Source organism: Cryptomeria japonica, unplaced genomic scaffold, assembly GCF_030272615.1.
Source record: "Cryptomeria japonica unplaced genomic scaffold, Sugi_1.0 HiC_scaffold_68, whole genome shotgun sequence".
Taxonomy (NCBI): domain Eukaryota; kingdom Viridiplantae; phylum Streptophyta; class Pinopsida; order Cupressales; family Cupressaceae; genus Cryptomeria; species Cryptomeria japonica.
In genome coordinates this window covers 447,501-459,209 of record NW_026728890.1, presented here as the reverse complement: position 1 = coordinate 459,209, position 11,709 = coordinate 447,501, and the positions used below count along the sequence as shown (strand labels likewise).

Here is an 11,709-nt window from a genome sequence, read left to right as displayed (position 1 = left end):
CAAAGGTGCTAAGTTGGGTGCGAGGTTGGGTGCGAGGGTGGGTGGGTGCCAAGGTGTGCTAGGTGGAAGCCCGGGTGGGTCGGCATCCCATGGGTGTCGAGTTGGGTGCCTGATGGGTGCTTCTTGTCAAGTTTTAGTCGTCGGGACTCATTTCGAGCCTTAGAGGTCGTTTCTTGTCCGGTTGCCCTGTCTTCGACCTGGGAACCCAATTTTGGTCCTCGGGTCCCATTTTTTTTTGTCTCGCATCCCACTTTTGGCCTGTGGCCTTTTCGGGGTCGATTCTCGTTTTGGGCATCAGAGCATGTTTCTTCTCCTAAAACCCAATATTTGTTTATTAAGTCTCGGAACACATTTTTGTTCTCGTGGACCCATCATGGGTCTTGGAACGCATTTGTGGTCCTTGGGTCCCATTTTGCATCCCGAAACTTGTGTTTTGGTGCTTGATCCCTATTTTGGGTGCCCACCTTGCACCAAGTGCGCACCCGGGGCAAACCGAGCGCCTTGGTGCACCGGGGCAAGATCGAGCGTGCACCCGAGGCGCCCCGAACATGCACCAAGGTGCACTCGGCCCACATGTGAGCGCAGGTCGTTGCGCCCGAGGTGGTGTGTGGGCACCGCGTTGCAGACGGGACACTGCACGCACACGACGCCCCCTCCAGGTGCACGCACGTAGGCCGGGCCGGGTGCACACCCGACGCCCTAGCAAGGTGCGCGCACCCGGGCAGGGCTCACACTTGGCGAACGGGGCGCACTTCGCGAGGGAGGGTGTGCACCTCGACGGGGGTGGGTGGCCGGGGTGGATTCGCACGTGGGTCGCGGTTTGCTAAGTACACACTGCGACAAGCTCATAACGGGTGCGATCATACCAGCATTAGTGCACCGGATCCCATCAGAACTCCGCAGTTAAGCGCGCTTGGGCCGGAGTAGTACTGGGATGGGTGACCTCCCGGGAAGTCCCGGTGTTGCACCCTTTTTTAGTTTTTCGCCGGGCGTCGCAATGCTATTTGAATAAACCTTTTGCCCGTTTGCGTTCTCGTCGGGGCCGGGCCGGGCCGGGGTGCGCTGCCCGCACTACCGCGCGCGCGGGGGCGACACCGAGCGCGCACCCGAGGCACCCCGAGCACACAGGCCACGGTGCAACCCGGGCGTTGTGCGCGCACCCCGGTGCGCCCGAGGTGCTGCGCGCGCACCCAGGTGAAATCGGTGTGCACCTCGGCCAGTGCGCGCTCGGTCGAGTCGCGCACGTTGGCCAAGGTGCACGGTGATGTTTCTTACTCTAAGGTTCCGCACCAGACGCCCGGGACAGGTGAGCGAAGCTGGGCGGGGCCGGGTGCGCGGCCGGGGCAGGTGCACGCAGCTGGAGAGAGCTTTGGAGCACACTTCGGAGCGCACCAATGATGCGCTCCATTCAAAAGTTTCCTGAAAAGGCAAAAAAAGTTGAGATTATAGAATTTCCCACTTGAGAGATTGTAAAAAAAAAAAATTTAAAATGAAGGAAACGCGGGTGCCAAGGTGTGCGCAGCCCAGCCAAGGTGTGCGCACCAAGGCGCCCACCCTGGCGAAGGTGCACGCAAGGTGCGCACCCGAGGCAAACCGGACAATTAACCCAACTTTCGACTTCGCGCGCACCTTGGAGCGCACTTCGGAGCGCTCCTTGGTGCGCACCAATCTTGGGCACCTCGGAGTGCACCATGGCGCCCACCAAGGTGCGCACCCGGGGCAAACCGAGCTCCGACTTCGTGCGCACCTTGGAGCGCACGAAAGGTGCGCACCATGGCGCCCACCAAGGTGCGCAGCCCAGCCAAGGCGTGCGCATCAAGGTGCGCACCCTGGCGAAGGTGCGCACCCGGGGCAAACCGAGCTCCGACTTCGTGCGCACCTTGGAGCGCACAAAAGGTGCGCAACCCAGCCAAGGTGTGCGCACCCCGGTCAAACCGAGCTCCGAATCGTGCGCACCAGAGGTGCACGCCATCGTGCGCACCTTGGAGCACACTTCGGAGCCCTCCTTGGTGCGCGCCGATGTTGCGCACCTCGGAGCGCACCCGGGGAAAACAATGCAATTAACCCGACTTTCGACTTCGTGGGCACCTCGGAGCGCTCTCGGGTTCGCACCTCGGAGCACACCGAGGTGCGCACCTTTGATGCGCTGCCTTCACCAATTTCCAGAAAAGGCAAGAAAACATTGAGAAGGTGTGCGCACCGAGGTGCCCACCCTGGCGAAGGTGCACGCGAGGTGCGCACCCGGGGCAAACCGGGCTCCGACTTCGTGCACGCCGCACCTTGGAGCACACTTCGGAGCGCTCCTTGGTGCGCACCAGGGCGCGCAACCCAGCCGAGGTGCCCACCCCGGCGAAGGTGCACGCGAGGTGCGCACCCGGGGCAAACCGGGCTCCGACTTCGTGCACGCCATGGTGCCCACCGCGGCGAAGGTGCACGCGAGGTGCGCACCCGGGGCAAACCGGGCTCCGACTTCGTGCACGCCGCACCTTGGAGCACACTTCGGAGCGCTCCTTGGTGCGCACCATGGTGCCCACCAGGGCGCGCAACCCCGCCGAAGGTGCACGCGAGGTGCGCACCCGGGGCAAACCGGGCTCCGACTTCGTGCACGCCGCACCTTGGAGCACACTTCGGAGCGCTCCTTGGTGCGCACCATGGTGCCCACCAGGGCGCGCAACCCCGCCGAAGGTGCACGCGAGGTGCGCACCCGGGGCAAACCGGGCTCCGACTTCGTGCACGCCATGGTGCGCACCGCGGCGAAGGTGCGCACCCGGGGCAAACCGGGCTCCGACTTCGTGCACGCCGCACCTTGGAGCACACTTCGGAGCGCTCCTTGGTGCGCACCAGGGCGCGCAACCCAGCCGAGGTGCCCACCCCGGCGAAGGTGCACGCGAGGTGCGTACCCGGGGCAAACCGGGCTCCGACTTCGTGCACGCCGCACCTTGGAGCACACTTCGGAGCGCTCCTTGGTGCGCACCATGGTGCCCACCAGGCCGCGCAACCCAGCCAAGGTGTGCGCACCAAGGTGCACGCGAGGTGCGCACCCGGGGCAAACCGGGGTCCGACTTCGTGCACGCCGCACCTTGGAGCACACATCGGGGCGCTCCCGGGTTCGCACCGGCGTTGCGCACCGTGGTGGGCACCTCGGAGCACACCAAGGTGGGCAGCGAGGTGCGCACCTTTGATGCGATGCCTTCACTAATTTCCATAAAAGGCAAAAAAAAAACGAGATTTTAAAATTTCCGTTTTGAAAGATAGTGAGAAAAAGGGAATGCTGGTGCCATCTTGAGCCCGCCCTGGTGCGCAGCCCAGCCAAGGTGTGCGCACCAAGGTGCCCACCCTGGCGAAGGTGCGCGCCCGGGCAATTAATCCAACTTCCAACTTCGCGCGCGCCAGGGTGGGAGCGCACCCAACAACCGGGCCTGGGAAGAGCCAATGCGAGAAACCCCACCAAACGCTCTGACAAAAAAAGAGGGGGCGCTCCAGTAACCCCGCTTCGGAGCGCACCCTGGGCAAACCCAGCCAAGGTGCCCACCCCGGCCAAGGTGCAGGCGAGGTGCGCACCCGGGGCAAACCGGGCTCCGACAACGTGCACGCCGCACCTTGGAGCACACTTCGTAGCGCTCCCGGGTGCGCACCTCAGAGCACACCAAGGTGGGCAGCGAGGTGCGCACCTTTGATGCGCTGCCTTCACTAATTTCCAGAAAAGGCAAAAAAAAAAGGAGATTTTAAAATTTCCGTTTTGAAAGATAGTGAAAAAAACGGAACGCGCGTGCCATCTTGAGCCCGCCCTGGTGCGCAGCCCAGGTAAGGTGCCCACCCTGGCAAAGGTGCGCACCCGGGCAATTAACCCTACTTCCGACTTCGTGCGCGCCAGGGTGGCAACCGGGCCTCGGAAGAGCCAATGCGAGAAACCCCACCAAACGCTCCGACAAAAAAAGAGGCGGCGCTCCAATAACCCCGCTTCGGAGCGCAGCCGGGGCAAACCCAGCCAAGGTGCCCACCCCGACGAAGGTGCACGCGAGGTGCGCACCCGGGGCAAACCGGGCTCCGACAACGTGCACGCAGCACCTTGGAGCACACTTCGAAGCACTCCCGGGTGCCCACCGGCGTTGCGCACCGTGGTGGGCAGCGAGGTGCGCACCTTTGATGCGCTGCCTTCACTAATTTCCAGAAAAAGGCAAAAAAAAATGAGATTTTAAAATTTCCGTTTTGAAAGATAGTGAAAAAAAAGGAACGCGGGTGCCATCTTGAGCCCGCCCTGGTGCGCAGCCCAGGCAAGGCATGCGCACCAAGGTGCCCACCCGAGGTGCACACCCGGGGCAAACCGGGCTCCGACTTCGTGCAGGCCGCACCTTGGAGCACACTTCGGAGCGCTCCTTGGTGCGCACCATGGTGCCCACCAGGGCGCGCAACCCAGCCAAGGTCTGCACACCAAGGTGCCCACCCCGGCGAAGGTGCACGCGAGGTGCGCACCCGGGGCAAACCGGGCTCCGACTTCGTGCACGCCATGGTGCCCACCGCGGCGAAGGTGCACGCGAGGTGCGCACCCGGGGCAAACCGGGCTCCGACTTCGTGCACGCCGCACCTTGGAGCACACTTCGGAGCGCTCCTTGGTGCGCACCATGGTGCCCACCAGGGCGCGCAACCCAGCCAAGGTGTGCGCACCAAGGTGCACGCGAGGTGCGCACCCGGGGCAAACCGGGGTCCGACTTCGTGCACGCCGCACCTTGGAGCACACATCGGAGCGCTCCCAGGTTCGCACCAGCGTTGCGCACCTTTGATGCGCTGCCTTCACTAATTTCAAGAAAAGGCAAAAAAAAACGAGATTTTAAAATTTCCGTTCTGAAAGATAGTGAAAAAAACGGAACGCGGGTGCCATCTTGAGCCCTTCCTGGTGCGCAGCCCAGGCAAGTTGTGCGCACCAAGGTGCCCACCCTGGCGGAGGTGCGCGCCCGGGGCAATCCGGGCTCCGACTTCGTGCACTGCATGGTGCCCACCAAGGCGCGCAACCCAGCCAAGGTGCCCACCGCAGCGAAGGTGCACGCGAGGTGCGCACCCGAGGTGCACACCCGGGGCAAACCGGGCTCCGACTTCGTGCACGCCGCACCTTGGAGCACACTTCAGAGCGCTCCTTGGTGCGCACCAGGGCGCGCAACCCAGCCGAGGTGCCCACCCCGGCGAAGGTGCACGCGAGGTGCGCACCCGGGGCAAACCGGGCTCCGACTTCGTGCACGCCATGGTGCCCACCGCGGCGAAGGTGCGCACCCGGGGCAAACCGGGCTCCGACTTCGTGCACGCCGCACCTTGGAGCACACTTCGGAGCGCTCCTTGGTGCGCACCATGGTGCCCACCAGGCCGCGCAACCCAGCCAAGGTGTGCGCACCAAGGTGCACGCGAGGTGCGCACCCGGGGCAAACCGGGGTCCGACTTCGTGCACGCCGCACCTTGGAGCACACATCGGGGCGCTCCCGGGTTCGCACCGGCGTTGCGCACCGTGGTGGGCACCTCGGAGCACACCAAGGTGGGCAGCGAGGTGCGCACCTTTGATGCGATGCCTTCACTAATTTCCATAAAAGGCAAAAAAAAAACGAGATTTTAAAATTTCCGTTTTGAAAGATAGTGAGAAAAAGGGAATGCTGGTGCCATCTTGAGCCCGCCCTGGTGCGCAGCCCAGCCAAGGTTTGCGCACCAAGGTGCCCACCCTGGCGAAGGTGCGCGCCCGGGCAATTAACCCAACTTCCAACTTCGCGCGCGCCAGGGTGGGAGCGCACCCAACAACCGGGCCTGGGAAGAGCCAATGCGAGAAACCCCACCAAACTCTCTGACAAAAAAAGAGGGGGCGCTCCAGTAACCCCGCTTCGGAGCGCACCCTGGGCAAACCCAGCCAAGGTGCCCACCCCGGCCAAGGTGCAGGCGAGGTGCGCACCCGGGGCAAACCGGGCTCCGACAACGTGCACGCCGCACCTTGGAGCACACTTCGTAGCGCTCCCGGGTGCGCACCTCAGAGCACACCAAGGTGGGCAGCGAGGTGCGCACCTTTGATGCGCTGCCTTCACTAATTTCCAGAAAAGGCAAAAAAAAAAGGAGATTTTAAAATTTCCGTTTTGAAAGATAGTGAAAAAAACGGAACGCGCGTGCCATCTTGAGCCCGCCCTGGTGCGCAGCCCAGGTAAGGTGCCACCCTGGCAAAGGTGCGCACCCGGGCAATTAACCCTACTTCCGACTTCGTGCGCGCCAGGGTGGCAACCGGGCCTCGGAAGAGCCAATGCGAGAAACCCCACCAAACGCTCCGACAAAAAAAGAGGCGGCGCTCCAATAACCCCGCTTCGGAGCGCAGCCGGGGCAAACCAAGCCAAGGTGCCCACCCCGACGAAGGTGCACGCGAGGTGCGCACCCGGGGCAAACCGGGCTCCGACAACGTGCACGCAGCACCTTGGAGCACACTTCGAAGCACTCCCGGGTGCCCACCGGCGTTGCGCACCGTGGTGGGCAGCGAGGTGCGCACCTTTGATGCGCTGCCTTCACTAATTTCCAGAAAAAGGCAAAAAAAAATGAGATTTTAAAATTTCCGTTTTGAAAGATAGTGAAAAAAAAGGAACGCGGGTGCCATCTTGAGCCCGCCCTGGTGCGCAGCCCAGGCAAGGCATGCGCACCAAGGTGCCCACCCGAGGTGCACACCCGGGGCAAACCGGGCTCCGACTTCGTGCAGGCCGCACCTTGGAGCACACTTCGGAGCGCTCCTTGGTGCGCACCATGGTGCCCACCAGGGCGCACCCGAGGCAAACCGGGCTCCGACTTCGTGCACGCCGCACCTTGGAGCACACATCGGAGCGCTCCCAGGTTCGCACCAGCGTTGCGCACCTTTGATGCGCTGCCTTCACTAATTTCCAGAAAAGGCAAAAAAAAACGATATTTTAAAATTTCCGTTCTGAAAGATAGTGAAAAAAACGGAACGCGGGTGCCATCTTGAGCCCTTCCTGATGCGCAGCCCAGGCAAGTTGTGCGCACCAAGGTGCCCACCCTGGCGGAGGTGCGCGCCCGGGGCAAACCGGGCTCCGACTTCGTGCACTGCATGGTGCCCACCAAGGCGCGCAACCCAGCCAAGGTGCCCACCGCAGCGAAGGTGCACGCGAGGTGCGCACCCGAGGTGCACACCCGGGGCAAACCGGGCTCCGACTTCGTGCACGCCGCACCTTGGAGCACACTTCAGAGCGCTCCTTGGTACGCACCAGGGCGCGCAACCCAGCCAAGGTGCTCACCCCGGCGAAGGTGCACGCGAGGTGCGCACCCGGGGCAAACCGGGCTCGGACTTCGTGCACGCCGCACCTTGGAGCACACATCGGAGCGCTCCCGGGTTCGCACCAGCATTGCGCACCTTTGATGCGCTGCCTTCACTAATTTCCAGAAAAGGCAAAAAAAAGAAAAAAATGAGATTTTAAAATTTCCGTTTTGAAAGATAGTGAAAAAAACGGAACGCGGGTGCCATCTTGAGCCCGCCCTGGTGTGCAGCCCAGGCAAGTTGTGCGCACCAAGGCACCCACCCTGGCCAAGGTGGGTCACGGGGTGGGTCCTAGGGTGGGTAACGGGGTGGGTACTAAGGTGCGTGCCAAGGTGGGTCATAGGGTGGGTGCCAAGGTGGGCACCAGGGTGGGTGTGCACCAACCCTAGCCAGGGTAGGTCACGGGGTGGTTGTCGGGGTGGGCGTCAAGGAGCCAAGGTGGGTGGCAAGTAGCCAAGTTGCGTGCCAAGGTGGGTGTCGGGGTGGGTGCCAAGGATCCAAGGTGGGTGCCAAGGAACCAAGGTGGGTGTCTGGGTGGGTGCCGAGGTGGGAGCCAGGGTGGGTCCCAAGGTGAGTGCAAAGGTGGGTGCCAGGGTCAAGGTGAGTGCCAATGTGGGTTCCAAGGTGCCAGGGTCAGGGTGAGTGCCAATGTGGGTTCAAAGGTGCTAAGTTGGGTGCGAGGTTGGGTGCGAGGGTGGGTGGGTGCCAAGGTGTGCTAGGTGGAAGCCCGGGTGGGTCGGCATCCCATGGGTGTCGAGTTGGGTGCCTGATGGGTGCTTCTTGTCAAGTTTTAGTCGTCGGGACTCATTTCGAGCCTTAGAGGTCGTTTCTTGTCCGGTTGCCCTGTCTTCGACCTGGGAACCCAATTTTGGTCCTCGGGTCCCATTTTTTTTTGTCTCGCATCCCACTTTTGGCCTGTGGCCTTTTCGGGGTCGATTCTCGTTTTGGGCATCAGAGCATGTTTCTTCTCCTAAAACCCAATATTTGTTTATTAAGTCTCGGAACACATTTTTGTTCTCGTGGACCCATCATGGGTCTTGGAACGCATTTGTGGTCCTTGGGTCCCATTTTGCATCCCGAAACTTGTGTTTTGGTGCTTGATCCCTATTTTGGGTGCCCACCTTGCACCAAGTGCGCACCCGGGGCAAACCGAGCGCCTTGGTGCACCGGGGCAAGATCGAGCGTGCACCCGAGGCGCCCCGAACATGCACCAAGGTGCACTCGGCCCACATGTGAGCGCAGGTCGTTGCGCCCGAGGTGGTGTGTGGGCACCGCGTTGCAGACGGGACACTGCACGCACACGACGCCCCCTACAGGTGCACGCACGTAGGCCGGGCCGGGTGCACACCCGACGCCCTAGCAAGGTGCGCGCACCCGGGCAGGGCTCACACTTGGCGAACGGGGCGCACTTCGCGAGGGAGGGTGTGCACCTCGACGGGGGTGGGTGGCCGGGGTGGATTCGCACGTGGGTCGCGGTTTGCTAAGTACACACTGCGACAAGCTCATAACGGGTGCGATCATACCAGCGTTAGTGCACCGGATCCCATCAGAACTCCGCAGTTAAGCGCGCTTGGGCCGGAGTAGTACTGGGATGGGTGACCTCCCGGGAAGTCCCGGTGTTGCACCCTTTTTTAGTTTTTCGCCGGGCATCGCAATGCTATTTGAATAAACCTTTTGCCCGTTTGCGTTCTCGTCGGGGCCGGGCCGGGCCGGGGTGCGCTGCCCGCACTACCGCGCGCGCGGGGGCGACACCGAGCGCGCACCCGAGGCGCCCCGAGCACACAGGCCACGGTGCAACCCGGGCGTTGTGCGCGCACCCCGGTGCGCCCGAGGTGCTGCGCGCGCACCCAGGTGAAATCGGTGTGCACCTCGGCCAGTGCGCGCTCGGTCGAGTCGCGCACGTTGGCCAAGGTGCACGGTGATGTTTCTTACTCTAAGGTTCCGCACCAGACGCCCGGGACAGGTGAGCGAAGCTGGGCGGGGCCGGGTGCGCGGCCGGGGCAGGTGCACGCAGCTGGAGAGAGCTTTGGAGCACACTTCGGAGCGCACCAATGATGCGCTCCATTCAAAAGTTTCCTGAAAAGGCAAAAAAAGTTGAGATTATAGAATTTCCCACTTGAGAGATTGTAAAAAAAAAAAATTTAAAATGAAGGAAACGCGGGTGCCAAGGTGTGCGCAGCCCAGCCAAGGTGTGCGCACCAAGGCGCCCACCCTGGCGAAGGTGCACGCAAGGTGCGCACCCGAGGCAAACCGGACAATTAACCCAACTTTCGACTTCGCGCGCACCTTGGAGCGCACTTCGGAGCGCTCCTTGGTGCGCACCAATCTTGGGCACCTCGGAGTGCACCATGGCGCCCACCAAGGTGCGCACCCGGGGCAAACCGAGCTCCGACTTCGTGCGCACCTTGGAGCGCACGAAAGGTGCGCACCATGGCGCCCACCAAGGTGCGCAGCCCAGCCAAGGCGTGCGCATCAAGGTGCGCACCCTGGCGAAGGTGCGCACCCGGGGCAAACCGAGCTCCGACTTCGTGCGCACCTTGGAGCGCACAAAAGGTGCGCAACCCAGCCAAGGTGTGCGCACCCCGGTCAAACCGAGCTCCGAATCGTGCGCACCAGAGGTGCACGCCATCGTGCGCACCTTGGAGCACACTTCGGAGCCCTCCTTGGTGCGCGCCGATGTTGCGCACCTCGGAGCGCACCCGGGGAAAACAATGCAATTAACCCGACTTTCGACTTCGTGGGCACCTCGGAGCGCTCTCGGGTTCGCACCTCGGAGCACACCGAGGTGCGCACCTTTGATGCGCTGCCTTCACCAATTTCCAGAAAAGGCAAGAAAACATTGAGAAGGTGTGCGCACCGAGGTGCCCACCCTGGCGAAGGTGCACGCGAGGTGCGCACCCGGGGCAAACCGGGCTCCGACTTCGTGCACGCCGCACCTTGGAGCACACTTCGGAGCGCTCCTTGGTGCGCACCAGGGCGCGCAACCCAGCCGAGGTGCCCACCCCGGCGAAGGTGCACGCGAGGTGCGCACCCGGGGCAAACCGGGCTCCGACTTCGTGCACGCCATGGTGCCCACCGCGGCGAAGGTGCACGCGAGGTGCGCACCCGGGGCAAACCGGGCTCCGACTTCGTGCACGCCGCACCTTGGAGCACACTTCGGAGCGCTCCTTGGTGCGCACCATGGTGCCCACCAGGGCGCGCAACCCCGCCGAAGGTGCACGCGAGGTGCGCACCCGGGGCAAACCGGGCTCCGACTTCGTGCACGCCGCACCTTGGAGCACACTTCGGAGCGCTCCTTGGTGCGCACCATGGTGCCCACCAGGGCGCGCAACCCCGCCGAAGGTGCACGCGAGGTGCGCACCCGGGGCAAACCGGGCTCCGACTTCGTGCACGCCGCACCTTGGAGCACACTTCGGAGCACTCCTTGGTGCGCACCAGGGCGCGCAACCCAGCCGAGGTGCCCACCCCGGCGAAGGTGCGTACCCGGGGCAAACCGGGCTCCGACTTCGTGCACGCCGCACCTTGGAGCACACTTCGGAGCGCTCCTTGGTGCGCACCATGGTGCCCACCAGGCCGCGCAACCCAGCCAAGGTGTGCGCACCAAGGTGCACGCGAGGTGCGCACCCGGGGCAAACCGGGGTCCGACTTCGTGCACGCCGCACCTTGGAGCACACATCGGGGCGCTCCCGGGTTCGCACCGGCGTTGCGCACCGTGGTGGGCACCTCGGAGCACACCAAGGTGGGCAGCGAGGTGCGCACCTTTGATGCGATGCCTTCACTAATTTCCATAAAAGGCAAAGAAAAAACGAGATTTTAAAATTTCCGTTTTGAAAGATAGTGAGAAAAAGGGAATGCTGGTGCCATCTTGAGCCCGCCCTGGTGCGCAGCCCAGCCAAGGTGTGCGCACCAAGGTGCCCACCCTGGCGAAGGTGCGCGCCCGGGCAATTAACCCAACTTCCAACTTCGCGCGCGCCAGGGTGGGAGCGCACCCAACAACCGGGCCTGGGAAGAGCCAATGCGAGAAACCCCACCAAACGCTCTGACAAAAAAAGAGGGGGCGCTCCAGTAACCCCGCTTCGGAGCGCACCCTGGGCAAACCCAGCCAAGGTGCCCACCCCGGCCAAGGTGCAGGCGAGGTGCGCACCCGGGGCAAACCGGGCTCCGACAACGTGCACGCCGCACCTTGGAGCACACTTCGTAGCGCTCCCGGGTGCGCACCTCAGAGCACACCAAGGTGGGCAGCGAGGTGCGCACCTTTGATGCGCTGCCTTCACTAATTTCCAGAAAAGGCAAAAAAAAAAGGAGATTTTAAAATTTCCGTTTTGAAAGATAGTGAAAAAAACGGAACGCGCGTGCCATCTTGAGCCCGCCCTGGTGCGCAGCCCAGGTAAGGTGCCCACCCTGGCAAAGGTGCGCACCCGGGCAATTAA

General features: G+C 62.9%; 2 non-coding genes across 2 annotated transcripts; both read left to right on the top strand.

Moving 5' to 3' along the window:
- The first annotated feature begins 852 nt into the window (after nucleotides 1-852).
- LOC131863768 (5S ribosomal RNA) lies at nucleotides 853-971 on the top strand. The gene has a single exon (XR_009362663.1). It is a non-coding gene; the product is annotated as a 5S ribosomal RNA (ribosomal RNA).
- A 7,817-nt stretch (nucleotides 972-8,788) lies between these two features.
- LOC131863754 (5S ribosomal RNA) lies at nucleotides 8,789-8,907 on the top strand. The gene has a single exon (XR_009362649.1). It is a non-coding gene; the product is annotated as a 5S ribosomal RNA (ribosomal RNA).
- Nucleotides 8,908-11,709: the final 2,802 nt, after the last annotated feature.